This window comes from Lolium perenne, chromosome 7 (genome assembly GCF_019359855.2).
Source record: "Lolium perenne isolate Kyuss_39 chromosome 7, Kyuss_2.0, whole genome shotgun sequence".
Taxonomy (NCBI): Eukaryota; Viridiplantae; Streptophyta; class Magnoliopsida; order Poales; family Poaceae; genus Lolium; species Lolium perenne.
The window spans coordinates 111838654-111860936 of NC_067250.2; the positions used below are offsets into that span (position 1 = coordinate 111838654).

The 22283-nt window shown below is 43.8% G+C and overlaps 1 long non-coding RNA gene across 1 annotated transcript; it reads left to right on the forward strand.

Annotated features, from left to right (window-relative positions):
* The first annotated feature begins 3645 nt into the window (after positions 1 to 3645).
* On the forward strand, positions 3646 to 4709 carry LOC127312626 (uncharacterized). Its single transcript, XR_007858461.2, has 2 exons — positions 3646 to 4034; positions 4126 to 4709. It is a non-coding gene; the product is annotated as an uncharacterized lncRNA (long non-coding RNA).
* Positions 4710 to 22283: the final 17574 nt, after the last annotated feature.

Sequence of the window (22283 nt, forward strand, 5' to 3'; positions counted from 1 at the left end):
CCTCGAAAACCGTGTACCCAGGTGCTCGAAGGTGGCTTTGCTTGGATCACCTGTGGAGAAAACGCGGTGATCTGTTCAATGGTAAAGATGAGCCCGATGGACCCCCACGCCCGAGGAGCGGCGCAGAAATCGATGATCCTCTGAAAAATTGGAAGGAGTGCCCAGCGCCGAGAAAGAAGCGACCGAAGCCAGAGCCGCTGCTCGGTGTATGGAAAGCGAGGTATGTTTTCCACGACTTGGAGTACTGGAAGGTCCTCCACACGCCCCACAGCCTCGATGTCATGCACATTACGAAGAACGTTACCGAGGGCACTCTTTGCAACTCAGAAAAGTCCAAGGATGGACCGAAAGCAAGATACGATCTGAAACATTTTGGCATCAGGAAAGATCTTCAACCCCCGATACTGACGACGACGATGATGATGATGATGATCAGACGGAAGGGACTCAACGTCTCCGCAAAAGGGCTAAGAAGAGCGTGGTGCTTGTTGACGCGTAAAGCACACGCCTGTTGGGAACCCCAAGTGGAAGGTGTGATGCGTACAGCAGCAAGTTTCCCTCAGTAAGAAACCAAGGTTTATCGAACCAGTAGGAGTCAAGAAGCACGTTGAAGGTTGATGGTGGTGGAGTGTAGTGCGGCGCAACACCAGGGATTCCGGCGCCAACGTGGAACCTGCACAACACAACCAAAATACTTTGCCCCTACTTAACAGTGAGGTTGTCAATCTCACCGGCTTGCTGTAACAAAGGATTAGATGTATAGTGTGGATGAAGATGTTTGCAGAGAACAGTAAGAACAATGTTTGCAGTAGATTGTATTCGATGTAAAGAATGGACCGGGGTCAACAGTTCACTAGTGGTGTCTCTCCGATAAGAAATAGCATGTTGGGTGAACAAATTACAATTAGGCAATTGACAAATAAAGATGGCATGACAATGCACATACATGTTATGATGAGTAGTGTGAGATTTAATTGGGCATTACGACAAAGTACATAGACCGCTATGCAGCATGCATCTATGCCTAAAAAGTCCACCTTCAGGTTAGCATCCGCACCCCTTCCAGTATTAAGTTGCAAACAACAGACAATTGCATTAAGTATGGTGCGTAATGTAATCAACACAAATATCATTAGACAAAGCATTGATGTTTTATCCCTAGTGGCAACAGCACATCCACAACCTTAGAACTTTCTGTCACTGTCCCAGATTTAATGGAGGCATGAACCCACTATCGAGTATAAATACTCCCTCTTGGAGTTACAAGTAACGACTTGGCCAGAGCCTGTACTAATAACGGAGAGCATGCAAGATCATAAACAACACATAGATGATAGATTGATAATCAACATAACATAGTATTCCATATTCATCGGATCCCAACAAACGCAACATGTAGCATTACAAATAGATGATCTTGATCATGTTAGGCAGCTCACAAAGATCCGACAATGATAGCACAATGAGGAGAAGACGACCATCTAGCTACTGCTATGGACCCATAGTCCAGGGGTGAACTACTCACACATCAATCCGGAGGCGATCATGGCGATGAAGAGTCCTCCGGGAGATGATTCCCCTCTCCGGCAGGGTGCCGGAGGCGATCTCCAGAATCCCCCGAGATGGGATTGGCGGCGGCGGCGTCTCTGGAAGGTTTTCCGTATCGTGGCTCTCGGTACTGGGGTTATCTCGACGAAGACTTTGTATAGGCGGAAGGGCAGAGTCGGGGGGCTGACGGGGGCCCCACATGCTAGGGCGGTGTGGCCCCCCTAGGCCGCGCGGCCCTAGTGTGGCGGCGCCTCGTCGCCCCACTTCGTATCCCCCTCGGTCTTCTGGAAGCTTCGTGGAAAAATAAGACCCTGTGCGTTGATTTCGTCCAATTCTGAGAATATTTCCTTACTAGGATTTCTGAAACCAAAAACAACAGAAAGCAGCAACTGGCTCTTCGGCATCTTGTTAATAGGTTAGTGCCGGAAAATGCGTAATAATGATGTAAAGTGTGTATAAAACATGTGTGTATCATCAATAAAGTAGCATGGAACATAAGAAATTATAGATACGTTGGAGACGTATCAGCATCCCCAAGCTTAGTTCCTACTTGTCCTCGAGTAGGTAAACGATAACAAAGATAATTTCTGAAGTGACATGCTATCATAATCTTGATCAATACTATTGTAAGCATATGTAATGAATGTAGCGATCCAAAGCAATGGTAAAGACAATGGTTAACCAACTGAATCATATAGCAAAGACTTTTCATGAATAGTACTTTCAAGACAAGCATCAATAAGTCTTGCATAGGAGTTAACTCATAAAGCAGTAAATTCAAAGTAAAGGCATTGAAACAACGCAAAGTAAGATTTAAGTTTCAACGGTTGCTTTCAACTTGTAACATGTATATCTCATGGATAGTTGTCAATGCAAAGTAATATGATGAATGCAAATATGCAAGCATGTAAGAATCAATGCACAGTTAACACAAGTGTTTGCTTCTAAGATAGAAAGAAGTGGGTAAACTGACTCAACATAAAAGTAAAAGAATGGCCCTTCGCAGAGGGAAGCATGGATTGCTATATTTGTGCTAGAGCTTTTATTTTGAAAACATAGAGAGAGCATAAAAGTAAAATTTTGAGAGGTGTTTGTTGTTGTCAACGAATGGTAGTGGGCACTCTAACCCCCTTGCCAGGCAGACTTTCAAAGAGCGGCTCCCATGAATTTTTTTATTTTTGCGTGGCACTCCTTCCAACCTTTGCTTTCACAAACCATGGCTAACCAAATCCTCGGGTGCCTGCCAACAATCTCATACCATGAAGGAGTGCCTTTTTATTTTAGTTTTATTTAGATGACACTCGTCCCCACCTTTGCTTTCTCAAGCCATGGCTAACCGAATCCTCGGGTGCCGTCCAACAATCACATACCATGGAGGAGTGTCTATTTTTTTGTAAAATTATGAAGGTTAATTAATTGGGGATGGGAACCCCATTGCCAGCTCTTTTTGCAAAATTATTGGATAAGCGGATGAAGCCACTAGTCCATTGGTGAAAGTTGCCCAACAAGATTAAAAGATACAACACCACATACTTCCTCATGAGCTATAAAACATTGACACAAATAAGGGATGATAAATTTTGAATTGTTTAAAGGTAGCACTCAAGCAATTTACTTTGGAATAGCAGAAAATACCATGTAGTAGGTAGGTATGGTGGACACAAATGGCATAGTTTTTTGGCTCAAGGATTTGGATGCATGAGAAGTATTCCCTCTCAATACAAGGCTTAGGCTAGCAAGTTTATTTGAAGCAAACACAAGTATGAACCGGCACAGAAAAACTCACATAAGAACATATTGCAAGCATTATAAGACTCTACACTGTGCTCCTTGTTGCTCAAACCCTTACCAGAAAATATCTATACTTTAGAGAGACCAATCATGCAAACCAAATTTCAGCAAGCTCTATGTATTTCTTCACTAATAGGTGCAAAGTATATGATGCAAGAGTTTAAACATGATCTATATGAGCACAACAATTGCCAAGTATCAAATTATTCAAGACATTATACCAATTACCACATGTAGCATTTTCTGTTTCCAACCATATAACAATTAACGAAGCAGTTTCAACCTTCGCCATGAACATCTATTATATTATTAAAACAACAAACATTGTAGGGCTAAGATTAAGCAAAAGTTAAACGTACGATAACATCCGTTAGATCAGATTTATTGGATAATCTCCGAAGCGCACGACTTTGGTTGCCCTAAAAAAGCCTACCACATCTAGCCGCCAGAACTCCATAGATCCAAACGTTTTCCTATGATTTTCTGTCACCAACTATCGGACGTCGCCACCAAACCATCGCCGGCCGCCTTGCGCTGCGGCCTCCTCCGTGCTCAACTGTTGACGATCGATGTGGCTCCCTGCCTTCGTCGTCTTGAGGATGATGCCCCATGTCACACGAGGTAGGTGAAGCAGCGGGGATGGAGTGCACAGTGCAGGACTCAGATGCAGCTGCGCAGGGCATTGCAGGCACGAGGTGATTATTTCAAAGATTTGAGCATGGAGCGACTAGGGCCAGTTCTAGCAAATAATTGTCTAATCTCTTCTTGATTTGTTTTTTCCGATAGGTTACCCTAATTTGTAATTAGGTTTACTTGATTGATGTGGCGCTGATGCGGGCGTTGGGCTGCTGCTACACTATGTGCGCTCGGACCAAGGGGACATGGAGGCACGGCCGCTGTTCGCTGCTGTCGGATGGAGGTTGACCCACTCGGCATTGGCATGGAGCGGCCACGCAGGAGCTGCAGCGATGGAACAAGGCGGAATTAGCGATCGAGCGGAAAGAACGAAAAAAATGAAGATACTGTTAGGGTGCTGCTGGTCACCGGGATAGGAGCAGGTGGAAACCCGAAAGGAGCTGCACTGGGTGATCGATGGGTAGAGGAAGAACCGGCTACAAAGGAATCAGAGAATAGCTGCATGGGACACAATGTTCTTGCCTTCTTGGGCTCTATTCACGGATAGATGGTGGTGCTCCCCAACAAGTTTGTATTCGTTGTTTTGGCTCTACATATTTTGTCTTTCACGTTCTAGGTTCAGTTGGTAAAATATTATACTATCTTGGTTTGCATCGCCTGAGATGAATTTTAAAAATTTATACGCATATGACGAGCAGTGTTCATGGAAGGTATTGAGGCTCAGATCAAAACTCTCTACTCAGTTGTTCAAGGAATTTTTCGAGTAATCCTGCGATGAGATTTGGACCTTGAAACTAATTACCAAACAGTATTTTTTTTATCTTCGTATGTTTCTTTGAATTGAACATAGGATATAAAAAATGGACTACTATGAAGATACTATTGTTCCCATCTGTGTATTAGACTAATAATTTTTTTCCGAACATGTATAAAGCAATATTGACTGCAAGTATAACATCAGATTATGAGTTCGGTAAAATTATCTTACCAAGTACTTTTACTCAGTGCACTCACATATTTATTTATACCTAGATGCTTAATGTTTAACTGAATTTTATTTTTTAAATCGGTTTTATAGGCGAGAACAAGCTAGGGAGGTTATCGGCTACATGTGTCACAAACAACATTTTTCAGGTAATTAAGGAAGTTACTGTTGCACGTATGTTTTCTTATATTCATTTGCAGCACACATAACTGAATTTTGTATGTAAAATTGGCTTTGTAGGCGATAACTAGCTAGGGAGGTGATCAGCTACATATGTCGCAATCAACAATGTCCAGGAAACGAAAATAAATATTGTTGCATGAATACTTTCTGATATTCATGTTTGCAGATGTTAATGTAATGCCGATGATCTAGGTCGTATATTTATTTGGCAGCTAGGAGTGTGTATCAAATTTGCTACAATAGAAGCATATATAATTTGCTTTCATAGAAGTTACACAAGGCAGATTTATTGCATTTATTGTTCTTCTTTAGATTTAGAGTTAGTCTTCGACAATGGAATAATTAAGTCTACAAGCACAAGGTATTGATATTATAAGTTAATTATTTATTTTTCATCATCGCCTAGAATATTTTTCTTGCAAATTGCTGATCTTCCACTCAGCGCAGATGTAGTTGAAATGTTTCCTCGATTTAGGGATCTCCTAAGATTTCATTTTATAAGTGGAAGTAAATTTTTTTTCACTCACACTTTATTTCGTTTACTCGCTAGGATATATGGAATCGACATAGATCTAAATTGAATTTCCTCATATCTGAGAAAATGACAACTTTAGTCATCGCGGTATCATACCAGAGTAGCTGAAGACCATAAGATCCCTAAAAAAATATGACAACTCAAAGAACTAAAGCACTTTCTTAAAATTTCCCATTAAAGATATTATATATGCCTTTAAGTATTTTATGCGGAATCAAATACCTAGCCGCGCGGATGCGCGGGACAACATGCTAGTTAAGAATAAAGCTAAGAACATATGTGTTCATATGCAACAGCGGAGCGTGTCTGTCCCCCACATAATGAATGCTAGGATCCAATTTATTCAAACAAAACAAAAACAAAAACATACATACGCTCCAAGTAAAGCACATAAGATGTGATGGAATAAAAATATAGTTTCACTAGAGGAAACTGATAATTTGTCGATGAAGAAGGGGATAACTTGGGCATCCCTAAGCTTAGATGCTTGAGTCTTCTTGAAATATGCAGGGATGAACCACGGGGGCATCCCCAAGCTTAGAGCTTTCACTCTCCTTGATCATATTGTATCATCCTCCTCTCCTGATCCTTGAAAACTTCCTCCACACCAAACTCAAAACAAACTCATTAGAGGGTTAGTGCATAATCAAAAATTCACATGTTCAGAGGTGACATAATCATTCTTAACACTTCTGGACATTGCACAAAGCTACTAAAAGTTAATGGAACAAAGAAATCCATCAAACATAGCAAAACAGGCAATGCGAAATAAAAAGGCAGAATCTGTCAAAACAGAACAGTCTGTAAAGACTAGTTTATCTGGGGCACTAGACTTGCTCAAATGAAAATGCTCAAATTGAATGAAAGTCACGTACATATCTGAGGATTACTCACGTAAATTGGCAGATTTTTCTGAGTTACCTACAGAGAACACCGCTCAAATTCGTGACAGCAAGAAATCTGTTTCTGCTCAGTAATCCAAATCTAGTATGAACCTTACTATCAAAGACTTTACTTGGCACAACAATGCAACAAAATAAAGATAGGGAGAGGTTGCTACAGTAGTAACAACTTTCAAGACTCAAATATAAAACAAAAGTGCAGAAGTAAAATCATGGGTTGTCTCCCATAAGCGCTTTTCTTTAACGCCTTTCAGCTAGGCGCAGAAAGTGTGTATCAAGTATTATCAAGAGATGAAGCATCAACATCGGGGGTTGGAGTCTTCTCAACTATGCATTGTATCTTATCTATGTAAGTTTCAGAGGCTCCTTTTTCATTACACTTTGGCTTGCTACTCTCATCAAACAAATTTTCAGGAACAATCCAATCAAAATTCTTTTCTAGTGCCTCGCACATTCCTAAGAGCTTGCAAGGTATTGATGTTTTAATATCCCCCTCATAATTAACTTTATTAGTGTACTTTTGTCTATCCTTTTCCATCTTTTCAAGGGTGCTAGCAAAGTTGGTATAAGAGCCAAGCATATTATATTTAGTAAAGACTTTTCTAGCTTCTCTTGCTACATCACCAAATTCTTTAAGAAGGGTTTCTAAGACAAAATATTTCTTTTCTCCTTCTTCTATATCACCTAGTGTAAGAAACATATGTTGTATTACGGGATTGAGATTAACAAATCTAGCTTCTAACATGTGTACTAAAGAAGCAGCAGCAATTTCATAAGTAGGAGCAAGTTCTACCAAGTGTCTATCTTCAAATCTTCAACCGTACTAATATGAGTGAAAAAATCGTCTATATTATCTTTTCCAATGATAGACCCGCGTCCTACCGGTACATCCTTAAGAGTAAACTTAGGAGGAAACATGATGAGATAAGTAAAGTAAATGCAAGTAACTAATTTTTTTGTGTGTTTAATATGGAGAACGCAAACAAGATAGTAAATAAAGTAAAGCTAGTAACTAATTTTTTTGTATTTTTGATATAATGAGAAAACAAAGCAGTAAGTAAAGTAAAGTAAAGCAAGACAAAAACAAAGTAAAGAGATTGGAAGTGGGAGACTCCCCTTGCAGCGTGTCTTGATCTCCCCGGCAACGGCGCCAGAAATTTAGTTTGTTGACGCGTAAAGCACACGCCCGTTGGGAACCCCAAGTGGAAGGTGTGATGCGTACAGCAGCAAGTTTCTCTCAGTAAGAAACCAAGGTTTATCGAACAAGTAGGAGTCAAGAAGCACGTTGAAGGTTGATGGTGGCGGAGTGTAGTGCGGCGCAACACCAGTGATTCCGGCGGCAACGTGGAACCTGCACAACACAACCAAAATACTTTGCCCCAACTTAACAGTGAGGTTGTCAATCTCACCGGCTTGCTGTAACAAAGGATTAGATGTATAGTGTGGATGATGATGTTTGCAGAGAACAGTAAGAACAATATTTGCAGTATATTGTATTCGATGTAAAGAATGGACCTGGGTCCACAGTTCACTAGTGGTGTCTCTCCGATAAGAAATAGCATGTTGGGTGAACAAATTACAGTTGGGCAATTGACAAATAAAGATGGCATGACAATGCACATACATGTTATGATGAGTAGTGTGAGATTTAATTGGGCATTACGACAAAGTACATAGACCGCTATCCAGCATGCATCTATGCCTAAAAAGTCCACCTTCAGGTTAGCATCCGCACCCCTTCCAGTATTAAGTTGCAAACAACAGACAATTGCATTAAGTATGGTGCGTAATGTAATCAACACAAATATCCTTAGACAAAGCATTGATGTTTTATCCCTAGTGGCAACAGCACATCCACAACCTTAGAACTTTCTGTCACTGTCCCAGATTTAATGGAGGCATGAACCCACTATCGAGCATAAATACTCCCTCTTGGAGTTACAAGCATCTACTTGGCCAGAGCCTCTACTAGTAACGGAGAGCATGCAAGATCATAAACAACAAATAGATGATAGATTGATAATCAACATAACATAGTATTCCATATTCATCGGATCCCAACAAACGCAACATGTAGCATTACAAATAGATGATCTTGATCATGTTAGGCAGCTCACAAGATCCGACAATGATAGCACAATGAGGAGAAGACGACCATCTAGCTACTGCTATGGACCCATAGTCCAGGGGTGAACTACTCACACATCAATCCGGAGGTGATCATGGCGATGAAGAGTCCTCCGGGAGATGATTCCCCTCTCCGGCAGGGTGCCGGAGGCGATCTCCTGAATCCCCCGAGATGGGATTGGCGGCGGCGGCGTCTCTGGAAGGTTTTCCGTATCGTGGCTCTCGGTACTGGGGTTATCTCGACGAAGACTTTTTATAGGCGGAAGGGCAGAGTCGGGGGGCTGACGGGGGCCCCTCATGCTAGGACGGCGCGGGCCCCCCCTAGGCCGCGCGGCCCTAGTGTGGCGGTGCCTCGTCGCCCCACTTCGTATCCCCCTCGGTCTTCTGGAAGCTTCGTGGAAAAATAAGACCCTGGGCGTTGATTTCGTCCAATTCCGAGAATATTTCCTTACTAGGATTTCTGAAACCAAAAACAGCAGAAAACAACAACTGGCTCTTCGGCATCTTGTTAATAGGTTAGTGCCGGAAAATGCGTAATAATGATGTAAAGTGTGTATAAAACATGTGTGTATCATCAATAAAGTAGCATGGAACATAAGAAATTATAGATACGTTGGAGACGTATCAGTGCTGCTTCCCGCTTCCTGCTTCACAACGAGTCCGGAGGAGCTCGAGCAGTTTTTCAGGTGCCTCCTAGGAGTGAAAGTTCAACGGTTACTCGGGGAATATAAGCAGATATCTGGACGTAGCGAAGAAGAGGTTCACCGGGATGAAGTCTCACGATTGCCACGTGCTCATGACGCATATACTTCCCGTTGCGATCCGAGGGATAATTGACGAGCACGTCCGTGATACGCTGTTTGGCCTTTGCAACTTTTTTGACGTTATCACCAGGAAGTCGATCGGCGTGAGGCAGCTCAAGATGCTACAGGATGAGATCGTGGTGATACTATGTGAGCTCGAGATTTACTTCCCGCCCGCATTCTGTGATATATGCATCCATCTCCTTCTCCATGTCGTTGATGACATCAGGCAGCTCGGCCCGACGTTCCTCCACAATATGATGCCTTTCGAAAGGCAGAATGGTGTCATGAAATGATACGTTCGCAATAGGGCCCGTCCAGATGCAAGCATGGCCAAGGGGTTTCTAACCTACGAGTGCATCTCCTTCTGCCAGAATTATCTAAGCACCGAGGACGACGAGGATCATGTTGGTCTACCCCCAGGACGCACCTCAGAAGGCTTGCTGGAGTCGGTCACCGCGAGGGCTACCGCTCAGTCCATGTCGGCATTGCCAATCGACGCGACGACGGTGACAGGGCTCACCGGGTCGCGCTACAACACTTAAAACTGATCGAACCTTTTGTGCAAGAGCACGAAAGCATGATCGAGCAGAATTACATCGATATGGGCCGGCCGAGGAAGATGGGAGACGTAACCAAAGAGCACAACTCCAGATTCACATGTTGGTTCAAGCAAACTCAACTGCTTGAAGCATAGAGAAAAAAGGCCTTCTACCGAAGATGAAAAAGTCATATACACCTTATCACAGGGCCCCGGGCATAACGTAAGGACCTATCAGGGGTACGACATCAACGGTTACTGATTCTACACCGAGGAAAAGGACAGAAGTAGTGAAAATCAAAACTCAGGAGTAACTATGCTGTCATACGCCGATGACGAGACTAATGTCAAGGAAAGATTTTTTGGAAGGATAGAGGAGATATGGGAGCTCAATTACTGTGGAGAGACGGTGCCAATGTTTCGTGTGAGATGGGCCAAGAAGGTCGAAAAAGAAGGCCGATATTTCACCACCATGGTTATACCCGATGCAAAATCGAAGAACGCATCCGCGAAAAATGAGCCATGGGTACTCGGTATCCAAGTTTACCAATGCTTATTCATCACCGATCCGTCGAGGACTAGCCGTGTTGTCGTGAGGAGGGGCAAGAGGAGCATCATAGGAATGCAAGGAGATGCCAACGAGGAAGATTTGGACAAGAACGGTGACCCGAAGATCAGGGAGGAATTTGACAGGCACTTCGACATGCCTACTACTAGTAAAGTAAGAAGGAAGACCTCCCTACCCTCTAAAGGTTGTCCGTTCACGCGAAGAAATCTCAAGGTGGCCAGCATAAAGTATTCAACCGCCAACAACCGAAAGGGCAAGAAGATTGCAAAGAGACGCTAGAGCTCGGAGCCGGGACGAAGAAGATCTTTTTTTGGTCTATCACATGTGTGTGAGTGTGTGTGTTAGACAAGTACATGCATGTGTGTGTGAGAGAAACAAGAACATGTTTGTATGAGACAAGTAATTTATAATTCTCTACTAATTACTAAATAATGTTGTGTTATTTATTGAAATGTAACTAAAATATGAAAAAAGGAAGAAAAATTGTGTGGCAGCCAAGGTTCGAACCTGGCTACCAATGGGCTAACATTGACCTTAACCACTAGGCTAGTGCTAAGTATCTGTCAGGACACATCAGTAACCCATTTTGTTTTGCTAAGTGTCTAAATTCTGTGGTGCACCACCATGTAGGTGCGCCACAGAATTAAGTAATTCTGTGGCGCATGTCACGTCTGATGCGCCACAGAATTTAGAGACTTGGTGAAATAATCGACTCGTTTCTTTCTTCCCCACTCACAAGCAGTTCTCTTCCCCGACGAGCCAACCCTAGCGCCCACTGTTCTCTCGCAACCACCGCCACCGCCACCGCCTAGCGCCGCCACCTAGCGCCGCTGCCGCGAAGGAGGAGGACCGCCACGCCGCCGCCGAGCAGGACACGCCCGAGCCCGAGCCACCGCCGCAGATCGAGGAGGAGGGCACGCGCGAGCCCGAGCCCCCACCGCAGAGGAGGAGGAGGACAACACCGCCACTACCGCAACCTTGCGTCGCTGCCATTTGGTGAGAGCCCCTCTCCCCCGTCCCCACTCACTTGTCCCCGTCCCCACTGCCCTGTGCCCATCCCTAATCCTGCCACCGCCATTACCAATTCTCTAGGAACGCCGGTAGCCATATTCCCGCCACTGCATGTCTAGCTCGAACCCCACCCTGACCCAACCCTATAAAAATTCGTCGTCGCCTTGAACCACATCGGTGTTTGCTCGCCCAGTATCCCTAGCATCAGAGCTATTGCTACTGCCTTTAAAAAACAATTGGTGATAAAGTAGCAACAGTAGCTAGCAGTAGGTTTAATTAGTTGATAAAATTTGGTGATTTAAATTTGCTACTGCTAGGTAATGCTATGCTTGCTATTGGTAGGTAATGCTATGTTAGCAGTAGCTCATGCTCATTTTCTTAATTCGAATTGGCAGAGAAATGTAGATACAAATAATTGGTTGATTTAGGTTTTGAATGTAGTTAGTGAATTGGCATATACAAATTGGTTAGTGAATGTAGTTAGTGAATTGGTTGATTTAGGTTTTGAATATAGTTAGTGAATGTAGATACAAATTTGCTACTGCTAGGTAATGTTTTGAATGTGATTTAGGTTTTTAATTCATTGCTTGCAGTAGAGCTAATAAAGTTCTTGAAGTTCTCTGTGAAAAAGAATGAAGTTTGTTTAAATGAAAATTAAAATGAAGCTGCTACTACTCTGTTGATGTACATGGTTCAATAAAATGAACAATGCAGTAGGTTTTTCAATACAATGCAGTAGGTTTTTTAATAGAATGAAATGCTACTGCCTAGTTGGTTATGAATTAATGCTAGGATTTGTTGGCAGTAGCAAATTTAGGTTTAGAAAATGAAAATGCTCCCTGGTTGCAAGATGAGAATGCATAGATGGTTTTAGTTCACCTCTGGCCACTGATTAAATATATGGTTTTAGTATATATACAGTATATATTCCTGAACCCAAAATGCCTCTGCCTAGCAAGAATATTCCTCTGCCTATCAATATGACAGAATTTGTAGAATATTCCTGAACCAAAAATGCCTCTGCCTAGCAAGAACCATCAGTACATTGTCTCTGATCCTGACCAAATATGACAGATTTTGAAGAATATTCCTGAACCAAAAATGGACAGTCTCTCCTAACCCATTTTGGGGAATATTACCAATGGCTTGTATCTGACCCATTTTGGACAATTCAAAAAAAGAAACTGATGACATTGTCCTATGTATCACAACTGTTCAGCTTGTGTTCTCATACCCTGTGCCCTCTATCCTATATAAATGCCCAGTTTAGTGAACCAGAAAATCACACCAAACATGGACAACCTATCCTGGAGTGCAAAGAGGAGGAGCACTGGCTCCAGTGTTGCCTCTGGCTCTAGGGATGCCTCTCTTTCCAAGAGTTTTTCTATGGGTAGGGCAGACAAGGAGTTGAAAGTGTATCGTAGGAGAAGTGTGCAAGAGAGGGAAGAAGCTGCTGCCAGGGAGAGGGAAGAAGAAGCAGCAGCTGGCTTGAACCAGCTAGGTGTGTTCTCATACACTATAGAAGTTCTCCCAGTTCCAAAATCCAGACCTAAGCCCATTCCCAAAATGAAAAAGTATAATCATCAGTTGAGGGAAGGAGGACCCACAGAGGTGCTGCCCTACTATGTAGAACCAAATCTTGAAGAAAAGGTTAAAGCTGGAGTTATCTTGTGCTGGCTGAAGAAGGGCATTAAAAAAAATCAAAGATTTGGTATCCTAGTTTGTTGTAGTTTCAGCCATCTAGTTTTAGTGTGTCCTAGTTTGTCTGAATAATTATGTAATGTAAGGGTTGATGTAATGCTTCCATGCAATGATGAATAAAAGGGTTTATGTAATGCTTCTATGCAAATGCTACTGTTTGAATTCATTTATGCTTGTTTATACAGTATATATGAAGTGAATATGCTAGATATAAAATATGAAGCTCCATTTGATAGAAGCAGATATTGCATTTATTTGTGCTGATATGAAGTAGATATTACATATTTAAGTATATATGAAGCTTTTGTGCAGTTCTATATGAAGCAGACATTAAACTTGAAGTGAATATGAAAATATGAAGCTCCATTTAAGTATATATGAAGTGAATATGCTGTACCAATGCTGCAGCCCATATACAATGAATTCATATTAGTTAAAAACTTGAAGTGGCAGAGAATTCTCTGGTTTTTAATGTTCTCTATTAATGGAAATGAATAAGGTTCTCTGGTTTGAAGTGATAGCTTTCAAAATGTTTTTAATGTACTCTGGTTTTTGTAGTGCTCCAGGTTGTGTAGTGCTCCAGGTTGTAGTGCTCCAGGTTGTAGTGCTCCAGGTTGTAGTGCTCCAGGGTTTTTTTAGTGCTCCAGGTTGTAGTGCTCCAGGTTGTAATGTTCTCTGGCAAAAAATAAGCTGAAATAGATGCTCCAGGTTAAGAAGGTGATTGTTGTTGTACTACTCCATGTTAAAAAAAATTGCTGAAATAGATGCTCCAGGTTTATGTTGGCTTTTGTTTGATGTATTGTAGATGGGCAACTTTGTATATGGTGGATATATGGTGGATATGTTGGATATATGGTGTATATGGTGGATATTTTTGCAGGGATTTCATTGAGTTGCCCATTTCTCCCGAAGTGTTGATTAACTTCCGTTTCGGTTGAGAAATGGGCACTCCTACGTAGAAAAATTAGCAAAGGTCATGCCGAATTTTTTGGTTGACTTTTGTACTAACTTTTTGCCACTTTTTAATGAAGTGCAAATAAACATGTCGGGAGCACTTCTAAGCCCAGGAGCCAGAACGAAGAAGCGAGAGAGGCCAACAAGGACTTCTGGGCGGGCTACGAGCGGCCCCAGAAGGCCGCCGCCGAGTCGATCGGTGATAAGGAAGAGGGCTGGGACGCCGCCTCCGAGGGAGAGGGCCGGGGGCCGCCGACGACACCGGCGAGGGCCGGGACGCCGCCTCCGAGGGAGAGGGCCAGGGGGCCGATGCCGACACCGACAAGGACGAGACCTGGAACAATGCCGCCCAGACCAGTGAAGAGACCGGTGAAGAGACCGCGGCCAACCGCACGGAAGGTGATAGCGGTGGCAACCCTCAGGAGGGTAAGAAGAAGAGGACGGCGAGGAGGGCAAGGAGGGATCGGAGGCCGCAAGTGCTCGCCACGTCACCGATGCTGTCACGGTAGTCTCCGAAAGTGGCCTACCGATGGAGCCTTCATGGGTTGCCAAAGGGTACAACATGCAACTAGGGTGCATCGTCCGTGAAACCGTACCGATCCTAACTAAGGAGATCAGAAGCGAGGAAAACGCGTCTATCGCCCAATCCCTCATCCAGAAGCTTCACCAACGATACACGTTCTCGGAGCCGTTCAATAAGAAGGTGGACTCTTTAGCTCTCACGAAGATGAGCACCACCTTGAGCAGCTGGAAGAACCGGCTGAAGAGAAAGATCGAGGCCGGTGAAAGCTGGGAGAGGATAAGTAGCAAAGACCCGTCGCTCTCCATAGAAGACTATAATGCATTCAAGTCTTACTTAGAGACTGACAGTGTTAAAAAATGGACCGCGTGGGGGAAGAAAATGCGGGAATTGAACTTAGGGACCCACCATTGCGGAAGCGGCGGTTACCGAGGAAAACATCCCACTTGGGACAAGGAGGATGCCGAGATGGTACATCTGGGGAAAGAAAACCCCTGGCACAAAATCGAGGATGTTCAGGCTAGGAACTTTGTCCGGTCCCGCTACTACTTAGACTGGAAGACGGGTGAATTTATTACGGATCACAAAGATGTGAAGAATTTCGAGAAGTACCTGGTAAGGATAGTCTATATTATTTCGCTCATCTTATTAGGCAATGAAGCCAAATGGGATAACCTTAAGTTCCTTTGTCTGAAGGATGATGAGTTGAAGGCTAGTTGTACGGCTGGCCCGTCGTCCTAGGGGTCGACGGAACCGTGGGACACGCCTTTCAACAGGGTGACGAACAAATACAAGAACAGGGACCTGGACAAGCCACCGACGTCGGGTGGCCGTGTGTCCGGCTTTGGCACAAGTATGAAGCTATCCGAGTACTTCGGATCGGATGCCAAGACGAGAAAGCTGGAGAGGAGGTCGCCGGCTAAGGATAAATCCGAGGTTCAGGAGCTGAAGAAGAAGGTGGAGTCACTAGAGAAGCTGGTGGCCGAAAAGCTCGTGGAGAACACGGACATGATGAACAAGTTATTGGATGAGAAGATCCGGCAGATCATCCCCCCTGGGTTGATGGAGGGGTTAGCTGCTTGGAATGCGGGAGGTCAAGTGGGGCCGATACATGTGCCCAGCATCTGCGGCAGCAACTCAAGCTTCCACGTGTCGCCGACGCTGCCGCTCCACCCGACGCCGTAGCTACAGCCGCCACCGCAGCTCCAACTGGTCGCATCGACGCCCCCAACCGCCGCCCTTGTATCGACAGTAGCCGAGATCGACGCCATCCAGAAGGTGAACTCATTAGTTACTCCTTCGCGTCATCTTCTTTAACTATATATGCCTTTCGTGACTGCCATCTCACGATGCCCAACATGGCGCCCCTGACTCAGGACGAACCTTGCATACTCCTGCATAAGGTGGAGCCCGGCGGCAAGTTGATGGAAGTTGCTAGCGGCCATGTCATGGCTTCCCGCATTATACACGGCGCTAGATTGGCGGAAGACGTGGTGAAGGTCAAGTTGGTACTGGTAGTGCCGGAGTACCGCTATGTCATCCCCTCTTTTCAACCTCCAGGCGTAGACGAGGGCGACATTTTGGCCCTTGGGGATTGCATCTCATGGCTTATGACATGGCCGAAGAACCAGATTCGTCTGGGGGGGGGGGGGGGGTCTTCCGAGTGCTCAGAAGTGCACTGGCGCTACCTCCCCTATCATCCGGCCCAAGATCGCCAGCGCCGATGACACCCTTAAGGAAACGGCGGTCTCCGCCCCCAGTACCCTGAAGGAACCGGCGGTCGCCGCCACCACCCGGAAGGAACCGGCGATCGCCGCCACCACCACACGCCACCAACAGCTGTTGGGAGTGCTACCGCAACGACCGTCGACCAGACGCAAGGTACGCCAAGCGGCGGCATCGCAACCGCCACCACCTAAGGTCCAGGACATGGTGCCACTTGATGGCAATGATGTAGATGATGATGATGACATCGATGCCTACATCAACACTGGCGCCTGCAGACAAGATATCTACATGCCTCCTATGGATGAACAAGCCTTCCGCACTCATGGCGATCAACTTGGTCGTCCCACTACAGTCACGAAGCAGCGCCTGGTCTTCACGGGTTTTTTTCTCAAGACACTCCTCCGGAGGCTGGCAATCCAACTCAAGTCAAGCCTGCTACCATTTTCAGCCCTAACACGCTGCGTAAGACGATCATCGGGGAGCCACCCAAATCAACCCCAGCAGCAACCCAAGCAACCTCAGAAGCACCACCAGCACCAACCCCAGCAGCACCCGAAGCACCACCATCAGCACCACCAGCACCCCCAGCAGGTCAGGTGAAGAAGGCAAGGAAGAGAGCGACCAAGAAGGGCGCATCTTCGAGCCAGCCTGCTCCTAAGAGGATCCGGGCCGACGACATTGTACCACCTACACCGGATGGCTTGCCCCGGTGTCATGAAGCTGGTAAAGCGATACTGCCTCCGGACATGGAACACCTCGCAAGTGGACCAATGCTCCCTTTGCAGCACTCTATTAATTATCTAGAGTGCGTCCTTCTTAAAGAAAAGGATCCAAATTACCCGGTGTTCTCGGTCAAGGTGCCGTCCGACCCGAACTTCGTCCATGAAGACCCCGCGGATATCTTCTTCATAGCGTTCGAGGACGTCTTCAATCTATTTCACTCGAAACGGCTCGACTATAACTTGGTCCGCCTATACGCGATCAATCTTCAGATGAAGATATACAGAGAGAGACCCCCCACATCGCGGTAGCGGATCCCTACTACATGTGTGATAGCCAGCTCCAGGATGGCTCAAGGACACGGACCAAGGCGGTGCGGTACCTTCAGAGCTTCATGCTCATGTACAAAGAGAGCAACACCATTCTTCTGTCTGTCTTTCCCGAGTAAGTACACATCCGCTCACGGCCGTCGTAACTTATGCTTTCTTATATATTTCTTCCATTGCCGATTGATACGTCTCCAACGTATCGATAATTTCTTATGTTCCATGCTTGTTTTATGACAATACCTACATGTTTTGTTCACACTTTATGATGATTTTATGCGTTTTCCGGAACTAACCTATTGACGAGATGCCGAAGTGCCAGTTCCTGTTTTCTGCTGTTTTTGGTTTCAGAAATCCTAGTAAGGAAATATTCTCAGAATTGGACGAAATCAACGCCCAAGATCTTAAAATCCCACGAAGCTTCCAGAACACCCGAGAGCCACCAGAGGAGGGCCCTGTGGGCCCCAGATGATAGGCCGGCGCGGCCAGGGGGTGGGTCGCGCCCCCCTACTGTGTCGCCGCCTCGTCGACCCTCCGACTCCGCCTCTTCGCCTATTTAAAGGTCCCTGACCTAAATCTTCGATACGAATAAGACACGGTATGAGAAACCTTCCAGAGCCGCCGCCATCGCGAAGCCAAGATCTGGGGGACAGGAGTCTCTGTTCCGGCACGCCGCCGGGACGGGGAAGTGCCCCCGGAAGGCTCCTCCATCGACACCACCGCCATCTTCATCACCGCTGCTGTCTCCCATGAGGAGGGAGTAGTTCTCCATCGAGGCTAAGGGCTGTACCAGTAGCTATGTGGTTCATCTCTCTCCCTATGTACTTCAATACAATAATCTCATGAGCTGCCTTACATGATTGAGATTCATATGATGATGCTTGTAATCTAGATGTCATTATGCTAGTCAAGTGGATTTTACTTATGTGATCTCCGGAGACTCCTTGTCCCACGTGTGTAAAGGTGACAGTGTGTGCACCGTGTGGGTCTCTTAGGCTATATTTCACAGAATACTTATTCACTGTTATGAATAGCATAGTGAAGTGCTTATTTATATCCCTTTATGATTACAATGTGTTTTGTATCACTATTAATCTATGTGCTACTCTAGTGATGTTATTAAAGTACTCTATTCCTCCTGCACGGTGTAAAGGTGACAGTGTGTGCATCGTGTAGTACTTGGCGTAGGTTATGATTATGATCTCTTGTAGATTATGAAGTTAATTATTGCTATGATAGTATTGATGTGATCTATGCCTCCTTCATAGTGTGATGGTGACAGTGTGCATGCTATGTTAGTACTTGGTGTAATTGTGTTGATCTATCATGCACTCTAAGGTTATTTAAACATGAATATCGAATATTGTGGAGCTTGTTAACTCCGGCATTGAGGGTTCGTGTAATCCTACACAATTAGTGGTGTTCATCATCCAACAAGAGAGTGTAGAGTATAGCATTTATCTATTTTGTTATGTGATCAATGTTGAGAGTGTCCACTAGTGAAAGTATAATCCCTAGGCCTTGTTCCCAAATACTGCAATCATTGCTTGTTTATTGTTCTACTGCATCTGTACTGCCTGCAATATCACCACCATCAACCACACGCCAGTTGTAGCATCAAGCTATTTTCTGGTGCCGTTACTACTGCTCATATATATTCATACCACCTGTATTTCACTATCTCTTCGCCGAACTAGTGCACCTATACATCTGACAAGTGTATTAGGTGTGTTGGGGACACAAGAGACTTCTTGCTTTGTGGTTGCAGGGTTGCATGAGAGGGATATCTTTGACCTCTTCCTCCCTGAGTTCGATAAACCTTGGGTGATCCACTTAAGGGAAACTTGCTGCTGTTCTACAAACCTCTGCTCTTGGAGGCCCAACACTATCTACAAGAATAGAAGCACCCGTAGACATCAAGCACTTTTCTGGCGCCGTTGCCGGGGAGGAAAGGTAAAAGATACTCACACTCCGGATCTCAGCTACTAAGCTATTTTCCGGCGCCGTTGTAAGTGCTCGAAGCTATTTCCTTTAGATCCTGCAATTGCATCTTTTTGTTTCTTGTTTTACACTAGTTTGGCATAATGGAAAGCAACAGTGAGCTTTTAAAATTATTTCCTGAGTTAAGACATGGATGGTTTGATGCGAAAATTAAAAAACCCATGGAACATATTAGTATGAACACTTTGAACACCATTGTTGCTAATGATATGGAAAATTCTAAGCTTGGGGAAGCTGGTTTTGATGAGCATGATCTTTTTAGTCCCCCAAGCATGGAGGAGAAAATTTACTTTGATGATACTTTGCCTCCTATTTATGATGATTATAATGATAGTAGTCTTTTGGTGCCGCCTGTTATGGAGGATAAATTTGATTATGATTACAATATGCCTCCTATATTTGATGATAGCTACTTTGTTGAATTTGCTCCCACTATTACTAATAAAATTGATTATGCTTATGTGGAGAGTAATAATTTTATGCATGAGACTCATGATAAGAATGCTTTATGTGATAGTTATATTGTTGAATTTGCTCATGATACTACTGAAAGTTATTATGAGAGAGGAAAATATGGTTGTAGAAATTTTCATGTTACTAAAACACCTCTCTATGTGCTGAAATTTTTGAAGTTACACTTGTTCTATCTTCCTATGCTTGTTACTTTGCTCTTCATGAACTTGTTTGTTTACAAGATTCCTTTTCATAGGAAGCATGTTAGACTTAAATGTGTTTTGAATTTGCTTCTTGATGCTCTATTTTGCTTCAACTACTATTTCTTGAGAGTGCATCATTAAAACTGCTGAGCCCATCTTAATGGCTATAAAGAAAGCACTTCTTGGGAGATAACCCATGTGTTTATTTTACTACAGTAATTTTGTTTTATATTTGAGTCTTGAAAGTTGTTACTACTGTATCAACCTCTCCTTATCTTAGTTTTGTTGCATAGTTGTGCCAAGTAAAGTCTTTGATAGTAAGGTTCATACTAGATTTGGATTACTGCGCAGAAACAGATTTCTTGCTGTCATGAATCTGGGCCTAATTCTCTGTAGGTAACTCAGAAAATTATGCCAATTTACGTGAGTGATCCTAAGATATGTACGCAACTTTCATTCAATTTGAGCATTTTCATTTGAGCAATTCTGGTGCCTCTATAAAATTCGTCTTTACGGACTGTTCTGTTTTGACAGATTCTGCCTTTTATTTCGCATTGCCTCTTTTGCTGTGTAGGATGGATTTCTTTGTTCCATTAACTTCCAGTAGATTTGAGCAATGTCCAGAAGTATTAAGAATGATTGTGTCACCTCTGAACATGTGATTTTTTATTATGCACTAACCCTCTAATGAGTTTGTTTCGAGTTTGGTGTGGAGGAAGTTTTCAAGGGTCAAGAGAGGAGGATGATACAATATGATCAAGAAGAGTGAAAAGTCTAAGCTTGGGGATGCCCCGGTGGTTCACCCCTACATATTTCAAGAAGACTCAAGCATCTAAGCTTGGGGATGCCCAAGGCATCCCCTTCTTCATCGACAAATTATCAGGTTCCTTCTCTTGAAACTATATTTTTATTCGGTCACATCTTATGTACTTTACTTGGAGCGTCTGTTTGTTTTTGTTTTTGTTTTTGTTTGAATAAATGCTTGTGTGGGAGAGAGACACGCTCCGCTGGTTCATATGAACACATGTGTTCTTAGCTTTTAATTTTCATGGCGAAGGTTGAAACTGCTTCGTTAATTGTTATATGGTTAGAAACGGGAAATGCTACATGTAGTAATTGATAGAATGTCTTGAATAATGTGATACTTGGAAATTGTTGTGCTCATGATTAAGCTCTTGCATCATATACTTTGCACCTATTAGTGAAGAAATACATAGAGGTTGCTAAAATTTGGTTTGCATGATTGGTCTCTCTAAGGTCTAGATATTTTCTAGTAAGGGTCGAACAACAAGGAAGACGGTGTAGAGTCTTATAATGCTTGCAATATGTCTTTTATGCGAGTTTTGCTGTACTAGTTCATACTTGTGTTTTCTTCAAACAACCTTGCTAGCCTAAGCCTTGTATTGAGAGGGATTACTTCTCATGCATCCAAAATCCTTGAGCCAAACACTATGCCACTTGTGTCCACCATACCTACCTACTACATGGTATTTCTCTGCCATTCCAAAGTAAATTGCTTGAGTGCTACCTTTAAAATTTCCATCTTTTATCTTTGCAATATATAGCTCATGGGACAAATAGCCTAAAAACTATTGTGGTATTGAATATGTACTTATGCAACTTATCTCTTATAAGTTGCTTGTTGAGCGATAACCATGTTCCTGGGGACGCCATCAACTACTCTTTGTTGAATATCATGTGAGTTGCTATGCATGTTCGTCTTGTTGAAGTAAGGGCGATTTACCATGAGTTGAATGGTTTGAGCATGCATATTGTTAGAGAAGAACATTGGGCCGCTAACTAAAGCCATGATCCATGGTGGAAGTTTCAGTTTTGGACAACAATCCTCAATCTCTTATGAGAAAATTATTTGTTGTTGAATGCTTATGCATTAAAGAGGAGTCCATTATCTGTTGTCTATGTTGTCCCGGTATGGATGTCTAAGTTGAGAATAATCAAAAGCGAGAAATCCAATGCGAGCTTTCTCCTTAGACCTTTGTACAGGCGGCATAGAGGTACCCCTTTGTGACACTTGGTTAAAACATAT